At 41.9% G+C, this 14,183-nt stretch overlaps 1 pseudogene; it reads left to right on the forward strand.

Annotated features, from left to right (window-relative positions):
- The first annotated feature begins 11,993 nt into the window (after nt 1-11,993).
- LOC150039942 (proteasomal ubiquitin receptor ADRM1 pseudogene) lies at nt 11,994-13,637 on the forward strand (annotated as a pseudogene).
- The last annotated feature ends 546 nt before the right edge of the window (nt 13,638-14,183 follow it).

Here is a 14,183-nt window from a genome sequence, read left to right on the forward strand (position 1 = left end):
TACCAGGTAAGGCGCCTGCCTCACCTGTAATATCTCCTGTTTGAGTATAAAGTAAACCTGATGCCTTTAATGCCTTTCCTAAATGTTTGGTTTGTAAAACTTGAAATATTATTAGCAGTTAAGAGTTCCTGTATACTGCTGAACTTTTAAAAATATTTACAGAGATCAGAGACAATGTATCTCGTATGAATGTCCTAAATTCATTTGTATGTTTGGAATTGGAAGAAAGAAGAATAACCAAAGATGGTAGAGGAGATAGATATTCAGTAGTTTTGATGTCTTAAAAGCTGCTAGCTAGGCTGGGATGGAAAAATTTTAAACCTTTGAATATAAAGACATTCTTATGGGGTTATATTTTCTATAAATTATTTACCCAGGTTTTCAGACATCAGAAATGATGTCTGTGACATCTCTTACTATAATAAAATTCAGTGGTAGGGATTCATAACAATGGCAGCGATTATTATTGCTACCACTATTTAAAGACAATCTCTTCTATTCCAAGCAATCTTAGTTATAGTTACTTGAGAAAGTTTCACATGCTTTTGAATGTAAATCTAATATGTTTTGTTTCTTACTTTGGGCATTGATTACTTTGGCAGCATCTATAGGAAGTACATGTTTCTTTTATCTTCCTGCCCTTCCTACCCCAAAAGACATTATTATTGCTGCTAGACATTATCATTGTGAATCTGTGTCACCTTTATACTGCAGATTATGCATTACCAGGTATTAATGTAATCAGAGATATTATGAGGAATTAGTCGTGGTAGTTGTCCTGGTGCTTCATCATGTCTTTCCATGATTCTTGCACATGAGTTTCGAGGTATTGTGTCACTCGAGTGGCCTGGTCAGGGACGGGACCTTCTAGGGTTTCCTAGGACAAGTGCATGCGTGGCTTGGGGGCTCTAGGGAGAACTCATGTGGCAGACTCTTAGAGGATACAATGGAAAATGATAGCGTTGCTCCTACTCAGAAGATATTTAGGAGGAAAATGCTAAGCCAAGAGGAGAAATTGACCAATTCCAATTGATTTGAAGGAAATAATTCAGATAGTATATGAAGTAATCACTAGGCTTTGAATTTCTAATAGTTTCTCAAATGAATGATTTAGAAGTATAATTATGGCCCTGGATAGAAATTTAATCAAATTTGTTTAGATGTTCTTCAGTTGTATATTTAACTTGTGTGGGTGTGTATGTGTGAGTGAGTCTATGAGAGTGAGTGTGTGTGTGTGTGTGTGAGTGTGTGTGTGTGTGTGTGATCTGAGGTTCGAACTTGAGGCCTCATACTTCCCAGGCAGATGTTCTACCACTAAGCCATGGCTCCAGTTCCTTTAACTTAAAAGACTTGGTAAAACTTACTTTTCATAACAATTCATGTTCTGTAAGTTTTATGATTCTATTTTTGGATAAAAGTATTTTCATACCTCATTAAATGCTTTACAAATATTCTTGATAATTCCTATTTGACACTTGGCTATGCACAGGGGTTCTCAGATGTGCTGGGAGTCACCTACAGAAGATGATCATCTTCACGTGGCACACTGGAGTAAATGTTGAGGGGCTTAGGGATACACTTTATATGGGCTGTGGTGAAAGTAATTATCATGTTTCTTTATATTATATAATTATAAGAAGATTGCCAAGTGAAAAGATAATATTCAATTTGCATAAAATTTTCAAATAAAATATTTTTAAAATTCCAGTTTTAATCAGTTACCCATTTTGAACCACAGTGAAGCAAGAACCAAAGGACTAAATCTGAGTCTGACTTTTTTTTCTCTAGGTTGAGTGCACTCTCCTGTCTGAAATGTATTTTTATTAGTCATTATTATTTTACATGTTTCTCTTGACAAGTGGTTTTAAAAATGTGTGTGTGTGTGTGTGTGTGTGTGTGTGTGTGTGTGTGTATGTGTGTGTGTATGTTCGTGTGCCAGAACTGTGGCTGGCTTGAGGGTTTGGGCATTGTCCCTGAGCTTTTTTGTTGTTGTTGGTTATGGGGCTTGAACTCTGGCCTTGGGCGATGCCCCTGGGCTCTTCAGCTCAAGGCTACCACCTTACTCCTTGAGCCACAGTGCCACTTCGGGTTTTCTGGTGGTTAATCGGAGATAAGCATCTCACAGACTTTTTAGTGCCTGGACTGGCTTTGAACCATGATCCTTACATCTCAACCTCCTGAGTAGTTAGGATTATAGGCGTGAGCCACCACCCCAGCTCCCTAAGCTTTTTTGCTCTAGGCTAGTGCTCTACTCCTTAGCCTCAGTGTCACTTCTGACTTTTTTTTGCTGGTTAATTGAAGATGAGAGTCTCAGGGACTTTCTTAACTGGGCTGGCTTAGAAACTTGATCCTCAGATCTTTTCTACTTTTGCAGTGAAAAGTGATAGATTGCTCTGTGACATGACACTGGATGAAGTTTCTGTGTGTCTGATGTGGAGGAAAGAAGGAAGGGCACACACTTATGCTCTGTGTACCTCTGAGAGATAAATGTGAGGAAACAAAGTTGGCAAGTGGTGTGTGAAGAGTCAAAACTATTACTTCAAGAAAGCAGAAATACCGATATTTTTGCTCTTTCAAATCAGAAACAAAATACATTCCTATCTGACCTGAATCTCAGTCAGGGGCCATGGCTTCTGCCTATAATCCCCACAACTCTAGAAGCTGGGGTGTGAAGATGACCACTTCAAACAAGCTTGGGAAGAAAACTGCACGAAATTCTTAGCTAGAATTAACCCGCTAAACACTGAAAGTGAAAAACAAAAGCCAACAAAATAGTTGATAAATCCTGAAAATAATAGTGTCTTACCACAATCACATGGCACATTTGTGAGCACTGAATTTTAAGGGGATTTTCATTTTGAGTAAAGGATACTTGAACCTGTGCGTGATATGAATGGTGAAACTCATTTATTAGATAAGTGGGGAAGGCAAATACAGGTGTTTATGCTTAGCTTCCTGTGGTTGCATTGTCCAAGAAGCTGCTTTCCACCAGGATCCATGGACACAGGCCATTCAAAATGCAGTGCAAAGAATGATCCCAGGAATGGCTTTGCTTCCTATAAACACGTTGCATAATGGGCTAGCAGAATGTACGTGGAAACAAGCACCTGTGTTTGCTATTCCATAATTTCACTTTTCTTCCAGGACACTAGTTTGTAGACAACCTTAGCTTATCTATGATGGCTTCTAATTAAGCCATATAGACCTCCTAGGTAATGCTCCTGGTTTTAGGCTAAAGCATGACAGTTGACACAGAACTCGAAAACCTCATCTGTGCTCTATTTGAAAACTGAATTTTAGGGGTTTGCCTTCATATAGAAATCACGGAAAAGAGATAAGGAAGTGATGTCTGTGAGGCTGTGATGCCTGTAGTGTTTCTTTATTGGAGCTTTGACAGACCCCTGCCAGATAGTGCCATGCCCCAGTGAGTATGGAAAACAGCCAGTAGCTGATGGACCATTGTGTATGCACAGACCAGTTAAGCTAGCAATTCAAGTCCTGGATGACATCTTCTCCTTGTAATTGGAACACACATGTTAAGACATTCCAGAAGTGGGATACTGGTAGCCTAGGATACTAGCTTCTCAGGTGGTTGAGATCTGAGGATTGCAGTTCAAAGTTAGCCCAGGCAGAAAAGTCTGTCAGACTCTTATTTCCAATGATCTTCCAGAAAACCAGAAGTGGCACTGGGGCTCAATGTAGTAGACTTGAGCAAAAGAGCTCAGGAACAGTGTCCAGGCCTCAAGTTCAAGTCCTAAGACCTACAAAAAAAATTAAAAACTTCTAGATGTATGTTTTCCTGGGTTCATATTTCTTTTACTGAATCCTTGTGCTGATTCATATTGCCTTGGTTAGTGGTTATGTTCTATAACCTGTTTATTTGGCTTTGTGTTAGATTGGCATGAGCATAAGTGAGACACCACACCAGGTGCACACAGCAGGAAATGAAGTGGTGACTTGAAACATGTTTAATCACTGGGCTAGAAAGTTGGAAATGAATACAAATCACAGAGGATGTTACTTACGAGATTTTTGTTATCTTTAGTTATAATTGAATGATGATTATTAATATCAATTTCATACAGACTAGTGAAGGAATGATTTCCTAACTCCTCATCATTGGGAATGCATTCTGTGTAACTTATCTTTAGGTGATAGTGGGTGATGTAAAAGGGCTGCCCTGAGTATTGAGAATGACATAGATGCACGCACTCTCTATGCTTTGGAAGGCAGGTGGCTTGCAGGTTTGCAAGTGTTGTGGTTAAAAATGTCCTGTGCTCTTCCCCTTCCACCGTCGGGTTTCTTGGGAGCATCGAGGGATACCCCTGGGTGGCTGGCTGGGTGAGGGCACTGACAGATACTATTTGTATTTCTAAAAGAGACTCAGACTTCTTGCTTATTCTGATTATAGGCTTCACCTTGTTCTTCTTAGCCCTACAAAAAAAAGGAAATCAAATTAGGTTAAAGATAATGAAGCAGACTTTAAGGGACACATTTTGTACTTGCTTTTCCTAGGCTTGATAGGTATATTTATACTTTTATTTCTCATTAAATGAAAAATTTTGCTCTTGAGATAAAGAATTAATGTGTACAATCTGAATTTGACTTCAAATTGTGATAACTATAACTCGAATTACAAAAAATGAAACATTTCTCTACTTTGTTTAATTGTTTGATCTTTATAAAATAAGTAGTGGCATGAACAAGTATACTTTTCATCCTTTATCATCTTGCTTTGATAAAACTTTGGAATAACATGATTTTATATAATCATTTATGTTTACATTTTATATTAGAGGTGAGTTTTTTAAAAAACCATATTTTCCTTCATGTTGCCCTAGATTTTCTGTACATGGTTAGAGAATATGTTCAAAATACAGTTGCAATATCTACCTATTATCTACTATGTATACAATATATGTGTGTATATGGATTCGAGTATGTAATTGTCGTGTGTGTGTAGTTCAAATTTAGGATCTTGGGAGCTATCCCTAAGCTTTTTGCTCAAAGCTAGCCCTCTCCCACTTGAGCCACAGCTCTATTTCTGGATTTTTGGTGGTTAATTGGAGATAAGAGACTCAAGGGCTTTCTTGTCCAGGCTAGCTTTGAATGGTGATACTCAGATCTCAGCCTCCTGGATAGCTAGATTAGGCTTGAGACACCAGTGCCCAGCTGAAATTGTCTTTTTCTGTTCATCAGCTGGTTAGAACTGACCCTCCCCCCTCTACTTTCTAAAAAGGCATAATTGTGCCAACGGATTTTGAAAATAAACTGCCCGGTACATTATGTGATTCATGTAAGTATACCACCAGATGGATCCAAAAGATTGAGTCATATTGCCTAGCCTTCTGAATAGGCATATTGATCACATTATCTGCCAGCATTTTTGTATCCTTGCAAATATTCTGCATTGAATTACCTGGTTATGCTTCATGAGATTTAAAAGTGTGTTTACTAATTTTCATGCTTCTTAAAAGCTGTTCAAATTCTTGCCTCTCATCCCCAGTTGCATAGTCAAATCAACCAAGAAGGTGACCTTTTAATTACAATATACCTTTTAAATAAAGGTATATTTACCTTTGTCAAAAAGTAAATTGTTATTGTAAAGGTGGTATCCAGCTATATAAGCCAGGTAAAGTGTACATTTCTTCCTGGACAGAGTCACCCTGTCTCTTACAGTTTTTCCTTCCCATTCCCATTCATAAGGTGTATATTTTGCTTTCAACATAGTTGTAATGTATTTTTTCCAGTTCTGGGCTTTGAACTCAGGGCTGTAATGTATTTTTTGCCAGTTCTGGGCCTTGAACTCAGGGCCTGAGCACTGTTCTTGGGTTTTCTCAAGGATAATGCTCTACCACTTGAGCCATAGCACCACTTCTGGCTTTTTTCTATGTATGTGATAGTGAGGAATCAAACATTAGTCTTTGTCCATGCTAGGCAAGCACTCTACCACTAGGTCAAACTCCCAGCTGCAATATATATTTTTTTTTCTTTTATTTTAATCAAAGAAAGAATTCAAGTTGGGTGCCAGTGGCTCATGCCTGTAATCCTGGCTACTCATAAGGCTGAGATCAGAGAATAACCATTGAAATCCAGCCTGGGAATGAAAGTCCATAACACTATTATCTCTAACCCACAAAAAAGCTGGAAATGGCTCAAATAATAGAATGCCAACCTTGAGCCTAAACCTCAAACTCCCAGCTGTAATATATATATATATATATGTATATATGTGCATAATTTAACACTATAATAGAATGCCAACCTTGTGCCTAAAACTCAGGGATAGCATCCAGGCTCCCCTGAGTTCAAGTCCCAGGAGTGGCAAAAGAGTAATAATAATAATACTTCAGATCATATGTAGAGGAGAAACACTTCATATAGGGGAATTTCTAATAGGAGGTATTTCTGGCGTCAATGCCTTTAGCTTTACCACAAAGTAGAATTTGAATAGTTCCCATTTGATTGACTTCTGTTGATCCACAGATTACTGTAGTTAGTAGAGTTCCATTTCCATTTAAAACCAAAACCCAAATGTGTCTTATATTGTCTGTGAACTACAATTAAATAGGACAACCCAGGAAATGATATTGAATTTCCTGGCTTGAGATCTGTGGAAGTTGTTGATGAAAGCGACAGATAAGACTCATAATTTTGAAAATAATGGCTCAAACTTCTATAAAAATGAATTATTGATAAGCAATTCCTCAGTCCAGATTTGACAGTTCGTTGACTGTGTGAACACACAAAAAATCAACCTTGAGCTTTGTGACTTTGGAATCACTGGCTTGATTTTATCCAGGGGTGACATTTTTTCAGCTATAGTCTTTTCATAAATGTTTTTGTTCAATGGCAACTACTTTGTACAACTACTTAAAGATAATAATGATGATGATGATGATGATGATGATGATGATGATAATAATAAAACAAAAGCATCCTGTACTTTCCAGCAGCATCTTCATGACCACAACCTGTGGCTGGGGCAGGCCTCACATGCGGCCTGGCCTGCGGTGGATGCTGGGTAAATGCTCCAGTAACTCTGTGAAGTCTTTCCTCAGCAGTAGCTGAGGTTCAGTATTGCAGGCCAAGGCAGAGAGAAAGAAGGACCCGCCGCCTACAATTCTTACACTAGGAGAGTCAGATTCATGATTCTTAGCTCTGGATTCCTGATTTTGATAGTTTCTTCCCAAGAGAAGATATCAACAAGTAGTCAGCTGGCCTAGTGTGACCAAAAATCATTCCATGTGTTATTTTCACTAACCTTGATATGAGTGCCTGTGGTTTCCTTCAGATACATTGTCTTTCCTGCCTTCTAATACATAGCTCCTCTATCAGTTATAGCTTCATTTTTAAAGTCTGTATAAAAACCTTCTGCTCTGCCTCTGTAGACCTGGCAAACTCCTGTGTTCTGTCCTTGGTCCCTTTGTTTCTGTGTGAATACCCTGTTTGTCTGCTCCTCACTAGGCAGTGGAGTTCTGTAGCCAGGGCAACAAATGTTGGGTCATTGTGGTTAAGAGAGGAGTGCTGTGGTCCAGTGTTTTGTGAGATTCTTGTTGGGTTTTTGCCTGTGATCTGTCTCGTAGGTAAACAATATTCACTGGTTAACAGGTTCTACTGGAGTTTTTGTTTCTCTGTCCAAGAAGTCTGGCTCCTTTTTCAAGTTACACTTGAACTGCAGAGTCTGGTTTTAAGTTTATTGGGGACGCTTTCTTTTACCCTTCTTCCTATCACCCTGATCTGATTAGTGTGTCCACTGTGACACTCCGACTTACTTCCTAGTAACTTTTTTTTTTGATAATTAACTGACATATTAATTTTTATTTTAAAAAGCTAGTATTTCCTGAAAGATCTAAATGCAGCTGGATTTCTTTGATTACTAGAGTTGACTTTGGTCCAACATTAGGAAGGATTTTCCTGAATATAGAAACAAGACTGGACAGGAAAGACTGTTTCTGAGCCTGGGCCCTGGCCCTCTCATGCTTGCCACTTAGTGCTCAAAAGTGAACAGATGTGCAAGATTGCCTCAGCTCCTGGCCTTTCCTCCCTCCTGTTAGAAACTCTGGGCAGGAGGGGAGCATGGTCTAGTGCTAGAGTGCTTGCCTAGCACGCACAAAGTTTGATTCCTTAGTACCACATACAAAGCCAAGAAGGTGGTGCTGTGTCTCAAATGGTAGAGTGCTAGCCTTGAGAAAGTCCAAGTACAGTGCCCAAATCCAGGAGTTCAAGCCCCAGGACTGGCAAAAACAACAACAAAAAAGCACAAATCTCCAGTGTCAGGAATGAATAGACACTCAAGAGATACAAATTTTGTCAAGCAATTTACTTTTGCTCAAAAGGGTGCAATGCCTCACTCTACCCAGAGCTAAGCAGGCACACTGGGCAGAGCAGTTTAGTAGGTTTTTATCCCAGTCCAAACTGTCCCTTGCAAGGAGTTAGGCTCACATTCTAAACATAACTGATTACCAACGTTAGATTGTGTTTTTAAAAGGTTTACAATTTTTTTTTCATCACAGCTGGCTGAAAGCAGAACTGGGAACAGAGTGGCTGACAGACACAGTGAGAGAGGTTGATGAAGTCAGCAGAAAGCTCCCATTTAAAAGGGGGAGGTCTGGGGCACATGGCTGACACCTGTAATCCTAGCTACTCTGAAGGCTGAGATCTGAGAATCAAGGTTCAAAGCCACCCCAGGCACAAAAGGACCTGAGACTCTTATTTCCAACTAACCTCTAGAAAACAAGTGGTGCTTGGTTCAAGGGTAGGATGGTAGCCTTGAGCTGAAGAGCTCAGGGACACCTCCCACCTAGACCCAGGGGGGGGTGGTAGCCTTGAGCTGAAAAGAACTCAGGGACAGTTCCCAGGCACAGTTCAAGCCACGTGACCCACAGAAAAAAAAAGGGGAGGGTCACGAGTGTTTGGCCTAGTGATAGAGTGCTTGCCTGGCATGCACAAAGACCAGGGTTCAATTCCTCGGTACCACATACATAGAAAAAAGCTAGACGTGGTGCTGTGGCTCAAGTGGTAGAACTCTAGCCTTGAGAAAGTCCAAAAACAGGTTCAGGCCCTGAGCTCAAGCCCAGGACTGGCAAAAAAAAAGTGGGGGGGAGGGGACTTAATTCCATTGATAAAGATTTCTCTAACAAGCAACACACTTGGCAGTTGCAGTTTTATTCTTTGAATTCCTTCGATAAATATTTATCTCCCTAATTTGGCCAGTGGGTCACAGCAGCACAGCTGATAATTGCAAGTTCACTGTTTCAACTCCTTCGGCACAAGATTTGCATTCCTCACATGGCTGCTGGTCATACACAGCACAGAAATAAGTCTTTAAAAAGCAAATAATAGAGGGGGGAAGGGAAATGGGGACCATGACATGTGAAAGGGTTTCAATGTGTGGGAATTAATGCACCATTTATCTGGCAAATATCATGTAACCCTTCTATTAATTACAATAAAAACATATTTTAAAAAAGCAAATAATACCAAAAAATATCAATATACAATACAAAAGCATTTCAGTTTGACAGAAAAGACTACTTTTTCCTCACACTCCTCTCCCTCACCCTCAGAAAAGGCTGGTGTAGGTGCAGTGGCTCATGCCTGTAATCCTAGCTACTCAGGAGGCTGAGATCTAAGGATTAAGGTTCAAAGCCAGACTGGGCACAAAAGAACCTGAGACACTTATCTCCAATTAACATCTAGAAAAATGGAAGTGAGGCTTGGCTCAAGGGTAGGGTGGTAGCTTTGAGCTGAAGAGCTCGGGGACAGTGCCCAGGCCAGATCAAGCCCCATGACCCACAAAAAAAAAGGGGGGGGCTGGAATCTTATCTCTCACCACCAGGTGGCAGTGCTGATCTCACCTCAGCTCCTGCAGCCCCTAAATAACCTGACCTATGGAAATCAGCTCTGAAAACAGGGATGTGGGCACTGCCTTCACAAAAGTAGACAGTCAGTAGACTTCCTAGAGAGAAACAAGCAGACGTTTGGAAGGGAAGAAAACCCTGAATCATGGTTATGCAGTTGGGGAGTGGCGGTGGGAGACAGCAACACTTAACTACCTTGTGAAAATACAGTGGAGCATATGAAAAGTGAGGGTGAATTTTTTTCTCTATTTAATAAAGATGAGGAGAAAAGGCATGTAGCTGAAAGTAGATGGTGGTCAGGTATCTTTTTTGGTCCAAGAAGACAACGTAGCCAGGGTTATTAGAAAGGTAAGAGAGCAAATAAAACTATGGGAAATAGACATGGGCTCTACAGCTTACCTTCCCCTCCTCCTCCTTGCTCTCAATTCTACATCTCTAGTACAGAAGAATCTTCTGTACCCAGACACCAATTCAAGGAGATCCTTTTCCTCCACAGCCAGGCAACAAAAAAAAGGACTAATTTCTGAGAAGCAAAGGAATTGAACCTGTGTCTTTCTGCATGCTAGGCAAGCACTCTACCACTAGGCCACACTCCGGCCCCTTCCTAGTAACTTTTTTTTTCATATCATTTTATCCTGGTTTATTTTCTTAATTTGAGAATGGGCATCTAATTTTTAATCATCAAGGTACATGAAAAAATTTATTGTTGGGGTAATGTATAGAGGGGTTACAGTTACATTCGTCAGGTAGTGGGTGCAAGTAGCCAGCTGGCCTAGTGTGACCAAAACCATTCCATGTGTTATTTTCACTAACCTTGATATGAGTGCCTGTGGTTTCCTTCAGATACATTGTCTTTCCTGCCTTCTAATACATAGCTCCTCTATCAGTTATAGCTTCATTTTTAAAGTCTGTATAAAAACCTTCTGCTCTGCCTCTGTAGACCTGGCAAACTCCTGTGTTCTGTCCTTGGTCCCTTTGTTTCTGTGTGAATACCCCGTTTGTCTGCTCCTCACTAGGCAGTGGAGTTCTGTAGCCAGGGCAACAAATGTTGGGTCATTGTGGTTAAGAGAGGAGTGCTGTGGTCCAGTGTTTTGTGAGATTCTTATTGGGTTTTTGCCTGTGATCTGTCTCGTAGGTAAACAATATTCACTGGTTAACAGGTTCTACTGGAGTTTTTGTTTCTCTGTCCAAGAAGTCTGGCTCCTTTTTCAAGTTACACTTGAACTGCAGAGTCTGGCTTTAAGTTTATTGGGGATGCTTTCTTTTACCCTTCTTCCTATCACCCTGATCTGATTAGTGTGTCCACTGTGACACTGGAGTATGCTTCCTAGTAACTTTTTTATTTTTTTTTTTTGGCCAGTGCTCTGGGTCTAAGCACTGTTCTTGGACTTTCTCAAGGCTAGAGCCACTTGAGCCTCAGCACCACTTCTGGCTTTATTCTATGTATGTGGTAGCAAGGAATTGAACCTGTGTCTTCCTGCATGCTAGGCAAGCACTCTACCACTAGGCCAAACTCCGGCCCCTTCCTAGTAACTTTTTTTTTTCATATTCTCTTATCCTGGTTTATTTTCTTAACTTCAGAATGGGCATCGAATTTGTAATCATCAAGGTACATTTTAAAAACATTTATTGTTGGGGTAATGTATAGAGGGGTTACAGTTACATTCGTCAGGTCGTGGGTGCATTTCTTCTCCTTCTTATGTTTTTGTCCCTGTTTCCCACTCCCCTCTCATCAAGGTACATATTAAAAGAGTAAACTTTAGATCATTGGTGAAGATAATTCTCTAGCAAAGGATTTTTTTTCCCTCTCATATGAGACAATGGACTTGTCAGAGTGGTTTGGTTTCTTGTAACACTTTTCAACTTCATTCCCTTTTGCTCAAAGTTTTATGCAATGGCAGTCTGGTAATTTTATATTTCATTGTGTATTATTGGATTTACTTTTAGCCTCCCTCAACATATACAATAACTTGAGAGTAAACTTCTGGGCTGAGTTGCATGTTGGGATGAATGTCAATCAATAGGCCATTCTGGAATGAGCATGTGGATTTAATCATGTAATTCTGAAAGTTAGGATGGGGAAGAGCGAGCCCGGACTGTACCTCTCGGCCGAGCGTAGGCGCAACCAGGATGACGACGTCGGGCACCCTGTTCCCGAGCCTGGTGCCAGGCTGGTGTGGGTCCTCCAGCAAGTACCTCGTGGAGTTCTGGGCAGGGAAGATGACCCTGAAGGGGACCACGGTGACCTCGGAGAAGCGGACAGGGCTCCTGTCCATCCAGCAGACAGACAACTCGCTCCTCCACTTCTGCTGGAAGGACAGGACGCCGGGGACCGTGGAGGACGACCTGATCATCTTCCCTGACGACTGCGAGTTCAAGCGGTGGCCCAGTGCCCCAGTGGGAGGGTCTACGTGCTCAAGTTCAAAGCTGGGTCCAAAAGGCTCTTCTTCTGGATGCAGGAGCCCAAGACTGACCAGGACGAGGAGCACTGCCGGAAAGTCAATGAGTATCTGAATAACCCCCGATCCTGGGGCACTGGGGGCCAGCGGGAGCGGTGGCCACGAGCTCTCGGCCCTGGGTGGTGAGGGTGGCCTGCAGAGCCTGCTGGAAACATGAGTCACCGCCAACTCCTGCAGCGCATCCGACCGGCTAGCCTTGGAGGACTGGGTGGGCTCAGGGCCCTCAGAGGGCCAGGCCTGGCCAGTCTTGTAGGTAGCGGCGGGCCTCCAGCGAGCAGTTCTTCCTCCAGCTCCGGAGCCAGTCGGCAGCTGTCACCCCATCCTCCACTACCTCCTCTGCCCGTGGCCCCCAGCCCCTTCTGCCCCAGCCGGCGCCTCGGCCACCAGCCCGAGCCCCGCGCCCAGTTCAAGTAATGGAACGGGTACGGCAGCCCTTCCAACCCAGCCCATCCAGCTGAGCGACCTGCAGAGCATTTTGGCTACCATGAACGTGCCAGCCGGGCCAGCTGGCGGCCAGCAAGTGGACCTGGCCAGCGTGCTGACCCCAGAGATCATGGCCCCCATTCTGGCCAACGCCGATGTCCAGGAGCGTCTCCTGCCCTACTTACCCTCGGGTGAGTCGCTGCCCCAGACCGCGGACGAGATCCAGAACACGCTGACCTCGCCCCAGTTCCAGCAGGCCCTGGGAACGTTCAGTGCAGCCTTGGCCTCCTCATGGGCCGGTTTGGCCTGCCCGTGGAGGCCGTGAAGGCCGCCAACAAGGGCTATGTGGAAGCATTTGCCAAAGCTGTGCAGAACAATGCCAAATCTGAGCAGAAGGAGGGCGACGCAAAAGACAAGAAAGATGAAGAGGAAGACATGAGTCTAGATTAAGTTATTTACTGTCTTTTAAGGAATTTGAATTCTTAGTCACGTGACTCTTGTAGTGGCATTTGTGATTTATTGCATACCTTTTCCTGTTCTAACTCACCAATAAAAGTCCTTTCTTTTACCTGAAAAAAAAAAGAAAATTAGGACAAATACAAGAATGTAAATTGTTATATCTTAACTGAATAGAAATAGAACTAACAAAAATCAGGATGTGGACAAGAGAAATGATATAATGCTAATAACCTCCTATGTTAAAGTAAAGAGAGACTTTATATGATACCAGGTTGAATGATCTAGTTAATAAACTCCAAGAGTACCAACTTTTATTAGATTTTAGAATTCCTTTCATTAACCTTATAGGAATGTATTAAAAATCCTACCTTGTAAAATGCTTTAGGTAATGATTAGCAATCTCTTTCATTTCTGCTTGATGTTTTAATGAAAAATAAACACAGAATCACGTGTATTTGTTTTTTTTACTGTGTCATTTATTTATTTATTGCTTATTTTCTCATCAGTCATGGGTCTTGAATTCAAGGTCTGGGTACCGTCCCTGGGCTTCCTTTGCTCAAGGCTCCTAGTCTACCACTTGAGCCACAGTGCCATTTTTGGCCTTTTCTGAGTATTTGATTGGAGGTCAGAGTCCCCTGAACTTTCCTGCCTGGGATGGCTGTAAACCGAATCCTCAGACTGGACTAGCTGGTGTTACAGGCATGAGACACCAGCACCAGGCTGTGTCTTTTTTTTTCTTTTTTTGGCCAGTCCAGGGATTGAACTCATGACCTGATCATTGTCCTTGGACTTTCTCAAGGCTAGGGCTCTACCACATGAGCCTCAGCACCAATTCTGGCTTTTTTCTACGTATGTGGTACTGAGGTCTTCGTGCATGCTAGGCAAGCACTCTACCACTAGGCCAAACTCTTGGCCCCTTTACTGTGTCTTTTAATCTGTGATCATCAGGCATACCACATTCTTCTTTCATTGTTTGTTC

Source organism: Megascapheus bottae, unplaced genomic scaffold (genome assembly GCF_031878675.1).
Source record: "Megascapheus bottae isolate mThoBot1 unplaced genomic scaffold, mThoBot2.hap1 HAP1_SCAFFOLD_43, whole genome shotgun sequence".
Lineage (NCBI taxonomy): Eukaryota > Metazoa > Chordata > Mammalia > Rodentia > Geomyidae > Megascapheus > Megascapheus bottae.